Raw genomic sequence first — 16,700 nt, 5'->3', positions numbered from 1 at the left:
TCCCCTAAACTGAGTGGTCTTTCTAGGGACTCATAAAGGGGGTTCCCCTACACCTTTCACTTGGTTTTCACAGATTCCTCAGAACCACATACACAGAAAAAGCCAGAAGCGGTGCTAGGGCTCAAGTGGTAGAGTGCTGGCCTTGAGCAAAAAGAAGCTCAGGGACAGTGCTCAGGTCCTGGGTCCAAACCTCAGGACTGGCAAAAAAAAAAAAAAGCCAGAAGGCCCTGAATTCAAGCCCCAGGACCAGCCTACTCCCCCCCCCCCACCCCTTACCAATAGCAACTTCCTTTCCAAGCTAATAGCTGTGTTCAGCCAGATTTTTATGTTTCAACCAAAACGAGATCTTGAAACAGGCTGAATATCAATTACTGAGAGTCTGCAGTAATTTTTAAGAATGCTAGAATACTTGAAATACCACTAGATGGTGCTGGTGAGAATTTCTTTTAAACCAGGATTGTGTGTGTGTGTGTGTGTGTGTGTGTGTGTGTGTGTGTGTGTGTATGTGTGTGTGTGTTATGTTTGAGAGAGAGAAATGTGGGATTTGTTAATAATAAGTTTTATAGCATTGAGAGTTCTAACTAACAGTGATATTTGTAGACTGAATGGGGGAAAAAAGTCAACAGACCTGAGACTTAATCAGTGGGTTTCCACAATCTAAATTAGATAGACCAGTCTGTGCCAAATAATATGTTGAGCTTTGAGATATTTTTTTTGGTACTAACAAAAGCTCTGCACATTCTTTGGAGAAGCTTTGTACAGCCTCAGAAACTAAGCAGATTAAACTGAAAGAGCTCAGTCTTTCCCATTTTGTGTTGCTAATAAGATAACATTAATCTCTGGGGCTTAGAGTAAAATGTAGGCAATCTTCCCAGGAAGGAGTGTATCACAGAAAGCTCACAACCTCCAGCCGATTCCCACAGCTCCCTGAAAGTCCTGAGTGGGGAGGAAGCAGTTGGGGGGGATAATGGGAGAAACTACTTTTGAGTGTTAGCTAGCCATCAAAGTAGCCAAATAATACAAATGCCTACATCTTTGTGTGAGAACCAGAAATTGGGGGCATTAGGAAAACAGGAAGGCAAACTGGACTTCCTTTCTCAGACAGCCTGAAATACTGGCCAGGATAAAATTGTTGTTCAGAGGTGAGACTTTTACTGGCAATGCTAGTGGAAGGGTTACCAATAAAAGCAGCAAGAGCCCAGACTGGGTGCTGTCTGCCAGAGAAGTGGATGTGATGTAGTACCCAGTCTGCTCCTGCAGAGTTAAAGTGTGTTCTTCTGGCATATAGTTGCTCATTAATTAACACTTCTGAGAAACCTATCACCCATGTGTTAGGTACTGTTCAGGAGGCCGGGGCTAAAAACAGACATGAGCTTTCTTTCAAGTGGACTTGCTTGAAAAACAAGAAGCAAAGTTAATTCTGGACATCTTCATACCAGTACTCCAATATTTGCCCTGAAGACTTATAAGTTTCCAAAGTGCACTGAGCTGATTCTCTTACAAAAAACATTATTAGTGAAACTGGCCTAGCTAGATGGTACATTTTCCATAGGAACATCATTATCAACAGAGGCTCTGAAAGAGTAGAACAGTTAGCCAGGAGCTGGTGGCTCACACATGTAATCATAGCAACTCAGAAGGCTCAGATCTGAGGATCATAGTTCAAAGCCAACCTAGATAGGAAAGTCTGTGAGATGCTTATCTCCAATGAACTAGCACAAAAGCTGTGGCTCAAGTGGCAAAACACCAGCCTTGAGCAAAAAAGCTACAGGACAGCACCCAGACCCAGAATCCAAGTCCCAGGACAGAAGGGGAAAAGGGAAAGAAAGACTGCATGAATAGGAATACTCTTTAACCCTGAGTGCCCTTTTTTCTCACCTCTGTCCTTCCTTCCTGTCCTTCTTTGCTTGAGTATTTATTTCTTGAGCCTCCACTAAGTGGGAAGTGCTGAGACAGCTAGGCGTGCATCTGAACCCCCACACAGGGGTTTACAGAAGGTATGTGAAGAACAGAGAGCAAATGGCTGCAGGGCACAGCTGGCAACATGAAGGACATGGAGACGGGAAGCTGCTCTAGAAGTGGTCCTGTAAACTCTGCGGAAGTGAATTGAAGCCAGAGATGTTCAACCTAGGCATTATAGGCATTTGGAGACAGATCAGTCTTTGTTGTTGGGAACAGTCCTTTGTAACGTAGAATATATAACAGCACACTTGTCCTCTGCCCATCGGATTCCAGTAGTATACCCCTTACTCCTGTTTTGGGACAATCAGAAATGAATCTAGATATTGCCAAATGTTCCTGGGGTGGGGGGGGGGGTGGAGAGAATTACTAGTAAGTCATTTTAAGTGATGGAAAAGTGAAGGTTGTGTAGTCTGTGGCAAAGGGTGCAGGTTTTGTCCTACATAGAAGGATCAACATTTCGCCAGGGGTGCCATTATATACATTGAATTTTGCAAAGAGCATTCGGGCTATAGAGTGGAAGATGAATTGGCTGGAGTCATACGGATGATCACTTGGAGCCATTGGAGACTATTCCAGTTATCCACTCAAAACCCCAAAGAGATGGTGGCTTAGACTGGAATGTGGAAGCCAGAGATATTCATAATTTTTGAAGTAGAACATCCATATCCTTCTACTGGATTTGAGGTAGAGCCCCCATACCCAAGGTGCCTCATTTGCTGCCTAGCAAAGGGATAGCATTTTTCTCACCAGTCAAACCTCAAGCCTGATTACAAATCTCTTTGCTAAGCGCTCTCATATGAATGTGTAGATGAAACTAAGAGTGAGTTTGAAGAGATGTGTGAAAATAGTTTTTCTCTCTCTCCATGATTCTGACTGGTAGAGAATGTCTCTTAAGCTCAGATGCCGCCCCCCTCCCTTGAAAGCTGAAAAAATAGAGAAAGCAACACAGATTGATATGAAGGCTAATCTGTTCATCTGATATTGACATCTCACTTTCCGTTTTCAAAGCCACCGGTGAGGAAAGACCCACTCAACATCCCCAACTCAGTCCCAGGCAGAATATTACGTTGCTCAGTTTTGTTTTTTTTTAAAGTTACCTGGAAGTTCAGGGTGGAATTCTGCTGAGCCATTGGTTCCGATAGTACCACACCATGTGTGACTAATGGCACTAAAGTATGACTGAAGTTGGAGAATGATTAACAGTCTTTGGGGAACAGAGCGGTGACTGTGTAGTGAAACAATTAAATGTGTAGAACAGCCGAGAAAAACTCTTAACTAAGTATTAGGGGCCCCAGTAAGTCTTGTTTGTTGGTTGATTTTTAATTGCACAGAACATGGTTGCCAGCATTTTAAACTGTAATGCTGTAAGCATGTAATAAAGTGAGAGGGCTCAGGGTATCCCCAACAGGGATGGATACCAAATTGTTGATGTAGCTTAGGATAATGATCTTCTGATATTAAAATTCAGGTACTGTGTGTGTTTGTGTCCTCAGCCTTATTTGTAAATTTTTCCTCTGGGCTATCATCAAGTTCCAGGTAAGGATAACCAGCCCCCTTAAGTATGTTTTTCTGCTGTCTGTGTGAAAATCTCTACATGAGTCTCAATATGGCCTGTGGCAGAGATGTTTGGTAGAGGGGGTTTCTGGACCCCAAACATGGATCCATCAACTCAACCCAATCATCCATCCCCATCATTACCAGTGCTCCATGTAGTTTTTTTCTTGGGCTTAAATAAAGCATAGAATTTTAGAGGTGATGTGAACCTAGGAACTAGCTTCTCGTTTTTTCTATGAGAAATCTGAGGCCGACATCTTGAACTGATCAAGGGATGGGAGGTGTTAGGAAACAACCGGAACCAGAAGCCAGGCCCAGAGCCCTTTCTGGAGTGACTCTGAAGCTGCTTCCTTGGCTCTAGAACAGTCTCTTCTCTACCTTCCCATTCTGCCTTCTTCCATGTGATTTCCAAACTCTTCACAATCTGTGGCAACTCCACTGCAGAGGTCTCATGAACAGATTAAAGGAATGTCATAGCCCAGGAATGCCAAAATGCCTTATGGAACAGCAAGTGATGGCTCACTTTCAAGTCACGGGACAGAAGCATTTCACCTTGGCAAAGGCACGCACTTAGTGGACCGCAATGGCCTGGAAGAGTTCCTGCCCCTCCCCAAAGTGAGCAATTACCTACTTGAGCTCTGCCTGCACAGGCCCATTACATCATAATAGCCCTGTGCATTTATCTAGCAATTATCTCTGGTGGGAGCCAACCCTTTCAAGAGGTTCTTTGATCTCTGTTAGCAATATTGGTAGGAGTGGGTGGGCAGATGAGGATCCTTTAGAGGAGAGAAACCAGGCACACAGTTGGTCCCAAGTTGGTCAGGCATTATGACAGTCTCCACAGGGCCATCTCCCACCCAAGCCTTTTACAAATTTGGTGCTGCTCTAGCAAATAGATGTTTTTCAAGAATCTCAGTTTCCCCTTCCCAGTGAAGGGGAATCATAGACACCAGTGAAGAAAGGGTTTATTAGAGGTCACTATTGGTACAAAATCTGAGGATCTTTGAGATCAAGTGGCATCTATACCCATTTAAGGTCTGCATCTCTTCAATGTCTTGATTTCAAATATTCTGTTTCCTCCTCCTTTGGAGAATGGTCTTTGAGACAGAATCTTACTATGTAGCATAGGTTGGCTCTATTTTGGTTTGCTCCAAACTTTCCGCAGCTAGCATCAAACTCACAATCTTCTTTTTTTTTTTTTTTTATGTCAGTTGTGGGGTTTGAACTCTGGGCCTGGGCTCTTCAGCTCAAAGCTAGTATTCTACCACTTGAGCCACAACACCACTTCTGCTTTTCTGGTGGTTAATTGGAGATGAGAGTCTCATAGACTTTCCTGTCTAGGCTGGCTTTGAACCATGATCCTCAGATCTCAGCCTCGTGAGTAGCTAGGATTACAGGTGTGAGCTACCCATGGCTGGCTTTTCACAACATTCTTGTTTCCACTTCTAATTGGCTTGGATTATGGGCATGTATTACCATGCCTAATTCTCAGCTTCCTTTATATGGTTCTGTGCTCATATATATTCTGATTCTGAGTGCTGAAGGGAACACGTTACACTTGTTAACAAATGGGATTCTTTGCCTCCTTCTCAGTATTTGATTTGGAACCCTATGAAGCCCTCTCTGGAAAGGTCAGCATCAACCCACCCAGTCACATCAGCCCATCACGTGAGTGAGAGCCTGTGATGGGAACAAGCAAGAGTTTGGGAATGTGTTCTGAGTTTAAATCTCATTTACTAGGTGTTGGACTTAATCTCCCATAGCCTTTCCTGTAGTCTATACTAGATCTCCAAGCCCCAAGTCTATGCAGTAAATTACAGTCTCCAGGCCCCTCTCCCCACCATGGGTACCAAAATCTGCAGATGCTCAAATCCCTACTATAAAATGGCCCCCATTTTCACATAGCCTATACATATCTTCCTTTATATCTTAAATCATCACCAGTGTACTTACAGTACCTAAAACACATAAATTATATAGATAGTTGTGTCCTTTAAGGAGTGATAATAAGGAAAAAGTGTCTATACAAGTTCAGAACAGACACTGTTGTTGTTTTTTTTCCTCCAAGTGTATTGGATCATGGTGGTCTGACTCCATGGCGGAGGGTGCAGAGCCTGTGGGCAAAGGAGCATGCATGCATCAACTATACTTGGTGCGTGCCTCAGGGCCTGTGTGTGTGTGCTTCCCTTTGTCTGCAGTACTCTCCCCTTGGAGGTTAATATGCCTGAATCCTTGCCTTTTTCAAGCCTAGCTCCATGTTACCATGTGGAAGCCTTCCATGACCATTTTCTTGAGAATTGCAACCCTACCCTCTATCACACTCTCTTCTCCCTTGATCTGTGTTTCTCCATTTGACTAACATGGATCACCTTACTTAATCCCCACAAAAATTCTATAGGAGAATATTCTTATCTTCATTGTATATATGGGTAAATTGAGGCTTAAATTCAGATCATTATTTCTTTGTGTTCAAAGCCAGCACTCTTTTTCATTTTCCTATCTGTTCTGAGGCTTGAACTCTGGGCCTAGCACTGTCCTGAGCTCTTTTGCTCAAGGCTCTTTGAGTCACAGCACCACTTCCAGTTTTTTTGGTGGTTAATTGGAGATGAGTCTCATGAACTTTCCTGCTCAGATTGGCTTCAAACCATGGTCCTCAGACCTCAGCCTCCTGAGTGGCTAGGATTACAGGTGTGTCTCACTGGTGCTCGGTTGCCCTTCTTCTTTGGTAAGCCTGCCTTACTCCTGTCTTCAGGAGACACTGTGGTGTGGCAACAAGATTGTATGCTTGTTAGTTGGGTAACCTGGGCTCTGGCACCTCATATCTCTACGTTACTGTGTGATCTTGGGTCATGGCTTTCTTTCCCCAGGTTTGACTGGTTTAGCAAGGGCTCAGTCCCCCTGGGATAGAGAATCCAACTCCCAGGTTATAGCCTCAACCCCTGAATTCTATAAAGTAGTGTACCTTGTTTTACCACTTGTGGCTTTCCCCACCCACACTTCTTAGGTATAAATGTCAGGCTGCTAGGTTTGAGTAGGCTGATAGAGGGGGAAAGGACCCAGTGTTTTTCTAATTTTTTTTCTCAAGGCAACACCATGAGAAAGAAAGGAAGGTAGGGAGTCCCTTATTTCTCACCCTCCAGGTGCAGTCAGTCCAGTCCCCTAGAAAGCTAGGGGACGACATGAAAGAGGACATCTACCTGATACCCCCTTTCTAGTTCCCATAGCACACCTCCTGCCAAAAGAATCCTGAGGACTCCCTTCCTTACCAGCCCTGAAACTGTCTCCCTTCAGTTCCAAGTTCTACACTGGGAAGTATTTATCATCCTTCTGAAACGGTGGCTGAGTAAGTGAAGCTAGCCAATGGCTTGGGTTGTTCTTGATTCATTTATTTATTCATCCACTCTAGGGACACTTATGTTCTAGACTGCTAGGGCAATTAGGCAGGTGGTTTTGGAAAATTGGAATTGGGTAATAGGTAATGTGAGGAGAGTATGTTTTCAGATATGAGGGCAGAGTGTAGGAAAACACACGAGTGGAAAGGGCTGTCAGAGAGGAGCTGTGACATCTGGTTGAGGGTCTCATCTATCTGATGCCATGAAAACCATGACAGCTCTCCTCTCCAGTGCCTGATCTCCTGGGAGGTTGTTAGCCTGGACCAGTCTCACAGGGCTTTGGGGGAGGGGCCAGAAAAGGGTTGCTGCAGGACAAACAGAAGATTTCCATCACACAAACCAGATCTGGCTTCTGTCCTCAAGGAGTGTATGTTCCATCAGGAGAGAGCCATGCAGATAGATGTCAGTGTGATAAACGCTTCAAAGATAAGGTCTGAGGCGAATCCTCATGTTAGGAAATAAGCTCTGTCAGGAAGAGGGTTAATGGCATGCAGGTTGGGAAGGGAGTTGGCTTTTAAAAGGGAGAGGGGCTGGTTTACAAATGATGATCAGGCTTCAGAGTATGGAGGGTCTGGATGTAAATCTTAGGTGAGTACGAACTAGCTAGGAGCAGAGGAGAAAGGAAAGGAGGAATTCAGGCAGAGTGAAAGACATAGAAAAACTAGAGGCTGGAAGAGTGTAGAACTCACTGGAAAACTCTAATGTCATATAATTGTGTCCAGTGTTGAGGGAGAGAGGAAGGGCACAGAGCATGGAAAATTCTTTCATGAGACTAAAGAATCTGAAATTTTGTCTAAGGCCAATGTTAGTCTTTGAAAGGTTTAAATGAAGGGGTTTATGTTTTAGAATATATCACTTTGATGGAGGAGGTGAGAGTCAAGTCGATCTATGGCAGGTAAATTAGAAAGAAGCTTGTTTTATAATCTACATGGCCCAAAGCAAGCTGGTAGAACAAGGGGTGTAAAGAGGTGTTAAGAAGATAAAACTGCCAGGTGCTGGTAGCTCACGCCTGTGATCCTTGCTATTCAGGAGGCTGAGATCTGAGAATCGCAGTCAAAGCCAACTCAGGCAGAAATGTCTGTGAAACTCTTATCTCCAGTTAACCACCAAAAAGCCAGAGACAGAGCTGTGGCTTAAGTGGTAGTGCGCCAGCTGTGAGGTGAAGCTACAGAGTCCAGAGGACAGGCAGGAAGGATCTGAATGGGTGGGGAGTGGGATTCATGAAGTAGATGGAATTTGAAGCATCAGTGGCAAGACCTTGCTGACTGAGAGCATATGGAGGATGGGAGAGGTATGTGAAGACAGACAAGTCAATGGTAGGGTGAGCCCACTTCCTGAATGCCTCTCTTCCCTGTTCTTCCCCCTTCCTCCTCCTTCCCCTTCTCCTCTCCCTCCTCTTGTTTCCTTTCTTTACCATCCTCCCTTCCTATCTCTTTCCCTATATCTGACCTCTAGGCTTATACATCTCTCCGCTTTCTTCCCTATTAACCACTTTCTCTAACAGGCATACCGGGTTTCCGGGTTTCCCACCGGTCGGGCCCCTGGTTGTTGACTGTGTATATCCATGCTCCCATGCCAATCCAGTGCAGCAAGGAAAAATCTGTTTCCTCAGCTTTGTTCTCTTTGACAAGAACCAGCAAGCTCCCACGGCGACGTTGACAGATGCTGACACATCTTTTTAACCTTGCTTCTCTTTCCATTTCCTGTTTATAGAGTGGTTTAAAAACGTTGACCAGTGTCTAGGATTGTTCTAAAGACAGACACATGGCTCCAAAGAGAACCTCGAGGGAATTTCTAACATGAGGGAGGAAGAAAGAAATCCTTTGTCTCACTCTTGCTATTTTCTCTAGAGTGGTTCCTAAAGGACATCGGCCTCTTGCCAAGGCAGCCCTGGGGCTCCTTGCCCCTAGCCCATGCCTACCCCTCACCCCACCCCCTGCACCCTGCAGCCTACAGCCTGCTTCATGACCAGGAAATTGATACTGCACACATGCCCTGAGCTACGCTAGCGGGAGCTTTCATGTTTGGGCTTCCTAGCCCTTTCTTTCCCAGACCCTGGCTAAGAAGACTACAACAATGAACCCACCAACTGTGTGGGTTCTCTCTGCATTGATCATCCAGAGGGAAGATGAGCTGCTTGAGCTAATGCTGGCTCCCCAATCCCAGGTGAAAGGACAAATGGTGTCACCTCTTCTCTCTGGTCAGCGTCGTGCATTCCTCCCCTCTACACCCCACTGCTTTCCTCCTCCCTCTCCATTTCTTCAGTGCCCTGTGTCCAGCCACAGCAGATCCCAGTGACTGGAGAGATAACCAGGTTCCTCTTTGGTTTGGGGCTTTCAGGGTCTTCTTTCTGTGCTCATTGCCCTCCCCTTCAGGTGTCGGCCTCTCCATAGCCTTTGTCACCTGTCACAGCACTTTTTCTTGGGAAGCATCCAATCAAATGTACCTTCAGTGCCCTCATTGTGTGGTGTCTGGGGACAGAAAGCACTCTGGATTCCAGTGGCTTAATCCAGGTCCCATTCCCATTCCACACCACTGTGGGTATGTTAACAAACTTCTCCCTGCTCAAGTTGCCTTGGCCTGTACATCAGGGCTCACTCACATATATCCTTGTGGAACGGAGCGGATCAAATGACTAATCAACTCTTTGGACAATTTGAAAGTGTGATTGGGAGTGATGAATATGATCAAAGTATTCAATGAAGCTCACTAAATGATTTTTTTTCTAAACAAGGGAGGATGGAGGATATGAAAGCAATATGAGGGGTGAACTTGATCAATGGATGGATGGATGGATACAGCACAATGAAACCCCTTTATACATTAATGTGTGCTAATAAAAATAAGTAGCTAAATTTTACAAAAGAAAGAAATTGGGTATTATTGTCTATGTGAAAAGGAATTGATGTACTATCATTTTTTAGGGAGATGTTTTGTTAGTAGAAGAGGCTCCTTTCTACACCATAACATATCAGTATCTGTTGTCATCAGAGTGGCCAGCAAGGGTGATGACTAGGAAAGACAGAAGTGAATGCCCAGGTCAGCACAGGGGATTGGGACATGGGAACTACTTTTTTTTTTTAAAGGACATTTGAGGTAGGAATGGGAAGTGGGTTGCACACAGGCAGATCTGGGGCTGTTCTAGCAATCCCAGGATGGCAGGGGAAGCATAGGCTGGCAACCCAGGGAAACCAAGAGAACTCAGCTGCTGCCCGAGGATCTGAATGGCCAACATCGGAAATGGGTGCTTTTCAGAGCCTGTGGGGGGATAGATGGGGGGATCTGTGCCTATCGAGGGCTGCTTGCAAATCGAAACCATTTGCCTGTGGCTCTCCTCTGCCAATTCTTATGCACAGTTCAAGTTCTCCATGCAATTCCTGGACTCTTTTTTCTCTTTCAAGAGAAGCCCCTAGGAAAAGCCTCTGACAGCAGCCACACTGAGGGTGGCATGAGTTAAGGGTTTCAATGTGTCTTCTCTGCTTTCACTGTTAGAAAGGGATAGAATGCTGTGTGTGTGTGTGTGTGTGTGTGTGTGTGTGTGTGTGTGTCTGTTTTAAAGAAATAATATCTGCACCCAGCAAGAGAGCAGATGTGGAGGTCTAGAATCTCTTTCCTGATGTCCCTGGCTCAATGATTGAGCTATTTGTCCAAGGGAGGCGCAGCCAACTGCACATTGGGTCCACACGGAAGACGTCATGGGCATTCTTCATCCAGGAGCATTGCTCACATCTGTGGTCCTGGCATGTAGGGCGCAGATTGCCTGTGGATAAAGGGCCTCTTCAGGGACTATGCTTTGGGAATCCTTGCCTCCCCACTTACCGTTCTCTTTGGTAAAGTTCTATGGGTCAGTGGAGGTGACTATGGAGGGTGAGAACAGTCCAATTGAAACACAATGTTGGGCAGGAAAATGTTAGAGCAGAGGAGGGAGCTAACTCCAAACTTCCTTTCCTGTCCTCTGGTCTCACTTCAAGGGTCCAAAGACACAGTGCTGCCAGGAAGATGAGGTAACCACAGAACCAGCTCTTCATCCATTCATTAGGAAGAGAAAGACCTGATCCAAAGCTGTCAAGAACCAACTGTTCAGGATTCTTCTTTTTGGTACAGGCTCAGAGATATCTATCTGATGCTGGGAGTTGCAGGGAAATCTGTGAGATGGGTATCTACCATGGTGGCAGCATTCATGTCTCCCTGGGCTCCTGAATGAACCAGACTTTTGTAGAACACAGGTGGTCATGTGACTGGGCTGGGCTGCAGCTCCAGTAATTCAACAGGAAAACAATTCCCAGTGCAAATCTAGCCTAAGGAATCACTCACACCAGTGTGTAATGGGTGTGTCAGTTTGCTTTTTCATACCCTGTCAGCAAAGACTCACTTCCCTTCCTGTTTATTGATACAATTGCTATGCTTTTCAATCCTTTTTAAAAGAACATTTTGGTTTGCTTATTGTGTCAGTCTTGAAGGGCTTGAACTCCAGGCCTGGGTGCTGTCCCTGAGCTTTTTTGCTCAAGGCTAGAACCCTACCACTTGAGCCACAGCTCTACTTCTGGATTCTTGGTCGTTAATTGGAGATGAGTCTCACAGACTCCTATTTGTCCAGGCTGGCTTTGAACTGTGATCCTCAGATCTCAGCCCCCTAAATTAGCTAGGATTACTGGTGTGAGCTAGTGGCACCAAACATAAGGTTTTCTTTTCATTTTAATTAGCACAGAGTATACAAGAAGTGGGCTTATTGTGACATTTCCATGCATACGTATTAGGTGCCCTGATCCATATTAAACACCGGCAAAAGTATCCTTAAGCCAAGTCCCTCAGCCGAGGAGGATTTCCATAATAATTTTGACTTCCATAATAATGCCAGACATTAATCATTTTATGGCAGATTACCAAGGAGGTTCTTGACAGGATTAGGGGACTTATGCGGCTCAGGGTAGTACCATTTATCCATATAGGAAAAAAAAGCCTGCTTCTTTATTTGTCCTAATCTGTATTTATACAGGTCTTAGCTGGATGCTAGCTCTGCTTAGCCCTCACCTCAGATCAATTCCTATGGCACAATAATTATTTTTTTAAATATAATTTATTTATTAATTAAACAAGTTTTTTTTGACAAGGTATTGTGCAAAAGGGGTACAGTTACATAATAGGGCAGTGTGTACATTTCTTGTGATATCTTACACCCTGTTTTTCTTTCCCTTCCCTAGATCAGGTAGACATATATACAATACACAGTGTCCCAAAAACATATACAGTAGCCCTGTGGCCTACGCCAAAGGAAATTCGCCTAGGCTTTAAATGTAATGTCGACGGTAGGGTTTGCTTATCCTTGTCTTATATGAACGTACATACATAGCTTTTGAGCTATTGTGATACACTGAGAGGTCTATTTTTGACCTTTATATGTTGAGTAATTGTTTGGTTTTAGTTACATAATGTAGGGTCACTGACCCAAACCTGTGGGAAATACCATTTGACAAGAAGTTTTTGGTTTCGCAGACCTGGTCTCTACTGTCTCCCCTCCCCCCACCTTAACAGTCATATATCAAGGAGATCATGCCCCTTTGTTTTCTGTGTTCTAGGCTTGTCTCGCTCAACATTATTTGTTCATGTTCTGACCATTTCCCTGCGAATACCAATATTTCACCATTTCTAATCGCTATGTAGTATTCCATTGTGTATAGGCACCATATTTTTTGGATCCATTCGTCTGTGGAGGGGCATCTGGGTTGTTTCCATATTTTGGCTATTGTGAATTGTGCAGCGATAAACATGGAAGTGCAGATGTCTCTTTGATATCTTGGGACCTGTTGTTCAAGATAGATGCCTAGGAGTGGTATGACTGGGTCATAGGGTAGGTCTATGTTGAGCTTTTTGAGGAAATGGCATGAGAATTCTGATACTTACCCCTGATTTAGTTTTAAACACACAGCATTCCTAACTAGGCATGGTGGCTCATGCCTGCCATTCCAGTTTTTCAGGAGGCAGTGATTGGGAGGGCCATGGTTTCCAATCCAGTCAGGGAAAACGTTAGCAAGTCCTCTGTGTCAACAAATAGCATTGCATGGGGATATGGGCCAGCCGCCACAGCTTGGGGGGTGGGGGAGAAGCATAAATAGGAGGGTCATAGTTCAGGCAAAAAGGTCTGGGATTATGGCAAAAGTGAGAGCATGCTTGCTTAGCAAGTGTGAGGCCTTGAGACTTAAAACCCTAGTACTGATTTCCCTGACCCCCCGACTAAATCCACAAAATTAACAAGAAATGAAAACTTTGTTCCTCATTTCCCAGTTCTTACTGGGATTCTTTCCTCAGTATGAGTCACAGGAGACCACTGTACTTGGAGAAGTCTCTGCTTGTTTTGACCAAGACCTCACGATTTTCTTTTATACCACAGAATTTCTAGCTATTGCTTTTCAATCCCACAGGAGACCTTCTCTGCACACTTTTGCTCTCCTCCATAGGGTATCCCATTCATTAAAAAAAAAAAATCGTGTCCAACTCACAAGGCCTATACAAGTACCACCTTCTCTCAAAACAAAATAAGATAACAACAAGAAGAGTTCTAGAATCTAAAATGATCCCTCTCTAGCCAAGCATGGTTAGGTTGCAAATTGGTGGCTCACATCTGTAATCCTGGCCACTGAAGAGGCTGAGATCTGAGGAGAGGGGTTCAAAGGCAGCCTGGGCTGGTTTACCGTTGTTGTTATTATAATCGCTGGTAGTATTTACTGGGGAATCTCCTGGGTGTCAAAATATTCTATGCTTTAACAGTCTCATTTGCTTTTCTATCTTCTGAACTATTTATGCATGTTTTCTTTCTTTCCAGGCTATATTAAGAAAGCAAATGGAATCTGTATATTAGTTTCATTATTGGCCAGAGGACTTGGAACAAATTTGCCCCTATCAGTCTCAGCTCTCTTGTTGGGAAAGCACAGATAATAATACTTACCCTATATGGGATAATTATATTATATGAAATAATAATTGCGATCATTTGTTGAATACATATTATGTGCTGGGCAGTGCTCCAAGTATCTTCTCTGTATCATCTTATTGAATAATTTAAATTCTTACAACAATACTATGAGGTGATCAATAGTACCCTTATTTTACAGAGGGCCAGCTAAGGTAAAGAAGCTAGTAAGTGGGAAATCCAGAATAAGAACTTGGAATTTAGAATCTTTACTTTTGTTCTTGTTGTTAGTTGTGGGGTGAGAACTAGGGGCCTGGGTGCTGTCCCTGAGCTCTTTTTACTTAAGTAAGGGTAGTGTTCTACCACGTACAGTCATAGCTCCACTGCTGGTTTTCTGGTAGTGGGTTAATTGGAAATAAGAGTCTCATGGACTTTCTTACTTGGGCTGGCTTTGAGCCACGATCCCAAAATCTCAATCTCCTGAGTAGCTAGGATTACAGGCATGAATCACTGGTGCCAACTGCAGTTGTTATTCTTATTTGTTGTTATTCCCAGTGTTACTGCTGAATACTGGGGTGTGTCCTGTGATGGTGGCCTCCCACAGCAAATAATAATAATAAAAAATAACTTACAGTTAACATTTTTCCATATGCTAGGGATTGTGCTCAGTCTCTAGCTCTACCAGGTGAATAAATGAGTAAGTGAAGAAATGAATGAACAAAGAGGGGACAAGACTTCTTGAACAATGAATGAAAGTTACCTCAAAAGAGGATTGTTAGCTTGGCAAGAAGTGGGGAGGGGGGAAGGAGAGGCCTGAGGGGCCTGAATTAGTCCCTACACACAGTATTCATCAGTATTTTCATTAATGACTTAAAAAATAGAGTGCAGAACATGCTAATCAAGTTGGTGAAGCCTGCAAGGCAAAACAGAAGCTGAACGCTTGGGAGGCAAGCTGGAGCATGCAGACAGTCCTTGACAAATTAGAGAAATAAACAGTCAATAAGCACAGCTTCAGGAGCTGCAGTCTTCAAGTGGCTCCAAGGGAGCCATGGCTGCTAATGGAGCTGCTGAGAGAAGCCCGTGACCCACTTTTCTGTAGGCTTCACCTGGCTCCGTTGCATTATGGGACCAAGGTGGAATGAGAGGCTCACAGCATCCTCCATGGTCACCAATTTGAGCCTAGAAGCCTTGTGGATGAAGTCCTTAATTAGGTATTCAATGAAGTCTCTAGGTTCAAGTTATCATGTGAAAAGAGGATATTACCTACCTCAAAATAGTGGAAATCTCTATGCAAAGTGCTTAGCATAGTGTTTCTGCATTAAAAATGCTCCCAATTGTTGAATCATTTATCACTGTTATTTAAAAGAAGATTTATTATTGCCTGGCCTGGGTGGCTCACTCCTGTAATCCTAGCTACTCAGGAGGCCGAGATCTAAGGATTGTGTTTTGAAGTTAGCCTGGGCAGAAAAGTCCCCATGAGATACTTATCTCCAATAACCACTCTAAAGCCAGAAGTGGGGCCATGGCTGAAAGTGATAAAACGCTAGCCTAGAGCCAAAGAGCTCTGGGACAGTGGCCAGGCCCTGAGTTCAAGCCCCACAACTGATAATAATAATAATCATAAGATTCATTGAATCAGTCCCCCACCCCTGCCATCTTACTACATAGTTCTTTGTTGGGGGGGGGAGGGGTGATCCTGGGGCTCAAATTCAGGGCTTCTTTGGGCCCACGGCTAGCGCCCTATCACTTGAGCCCCAGCACCACTTGTGGCCTCCTCTGAGTAGTTTATTGGAGATAAGAGTCTCATGGACTTTCCTGCCCAGACTAACTTCGAGCCATGATCTGCAGATCTCAGCCTCCTAAGTAGGGAGGATTACAGGCATGAGCCACCAGTGCCTGACGGCTACATAGTCCTTCTTGAAGGCCAATCCTTGCAGGTAATGTTGAACAATGCCTCCGTCACACATGCAGAGGAACCAGCCCCTTTCTGTGGAGAGGAAGGTGGAGAGGATTGCCTGCCTCACTTCCCTGGCCACTGTGGAAGGAGGCTTTGTAGCTGGGTCCTTCCGGAGGAGACATGAGGCTTTTCATTATGGCTGCAGGTCTCTTTTCACTTATGGATCTGACAGCGAAACTCGAATATAACTTTTTTTAAATCTTAGTTTGGAATTGCAAACGTAGGGGTTCCCAGGTCCCTGAATTTTTGAGTTTGCCAATTCAGGAATTAAGTTCCCAAACAGTGGAAGAACCAGAGCCCCCTGCAGAGCACCAAATTTGGAGTCCCATTCTCATCTCTGTGGGCTTCAATTAGATGAATTCCTATGGCCCCTAAAAATGTTTGGTTAGCTGGGAAGCTTCGACTTTGCATCAGTCCTCATTCTTTTTTTTTTTTTTTCCTCTGTCATTCATCATAACTTATTAACTGTACCAGTAGGTACTGGAAGATGGCTGCATAGAAAGCTCAGAATCCTCAGGCCGTTAATATACATCCTTATATAATGAGAATAATACAGAACAAAATGAGTAAAGATCTAAAATTAACATGCACGTAGGCTATTAATTTGAAGGAGCAGGTCACAATCTAGTAGAAACAACTAAAAAAGGAATTATTAATGGTGTGTTGTTATGATCAAACATCATGGTATTTTACATGGCACATAATTTCTTCTTTAAAAATAGTTGGCAAATCAAATTGGAACAGGTTGACTTTCATTTAAAATGAAGATGAGGGAAAATAAGTGGCTAATTAGACATTTTTCTATATATCTTAAATAACGTAACATAATTTCACATTTATCACCTCCGTATTTACCCACAAACCTGCACTGTCTGGCATAGCAACCATTAGTCATACATCAGAGTCCTCATTCTTTTAAGTGAAGTCT

This window comes from Perognathus longimembris, chromosome 14 (assembly GCF_023159225.1).
Source record: "Perognathus longimembris pacificus isolate PPM17 chromosome 14, ASM2315922v1, whole genome shotgun sequence".
In the NCBI taxonomy this organism is placed as follows: domain Eukaryota; kingdom Metazoa; phylum Chordata; class Mammalia; order Rodentia; family Heteromyidae; genus Perognathus; species Perognathus longimembris.
The sequence above is the reverse complement of the archived record's forward strand: the minus strand, read 5'-3'. Positions refer to the sequence as shown.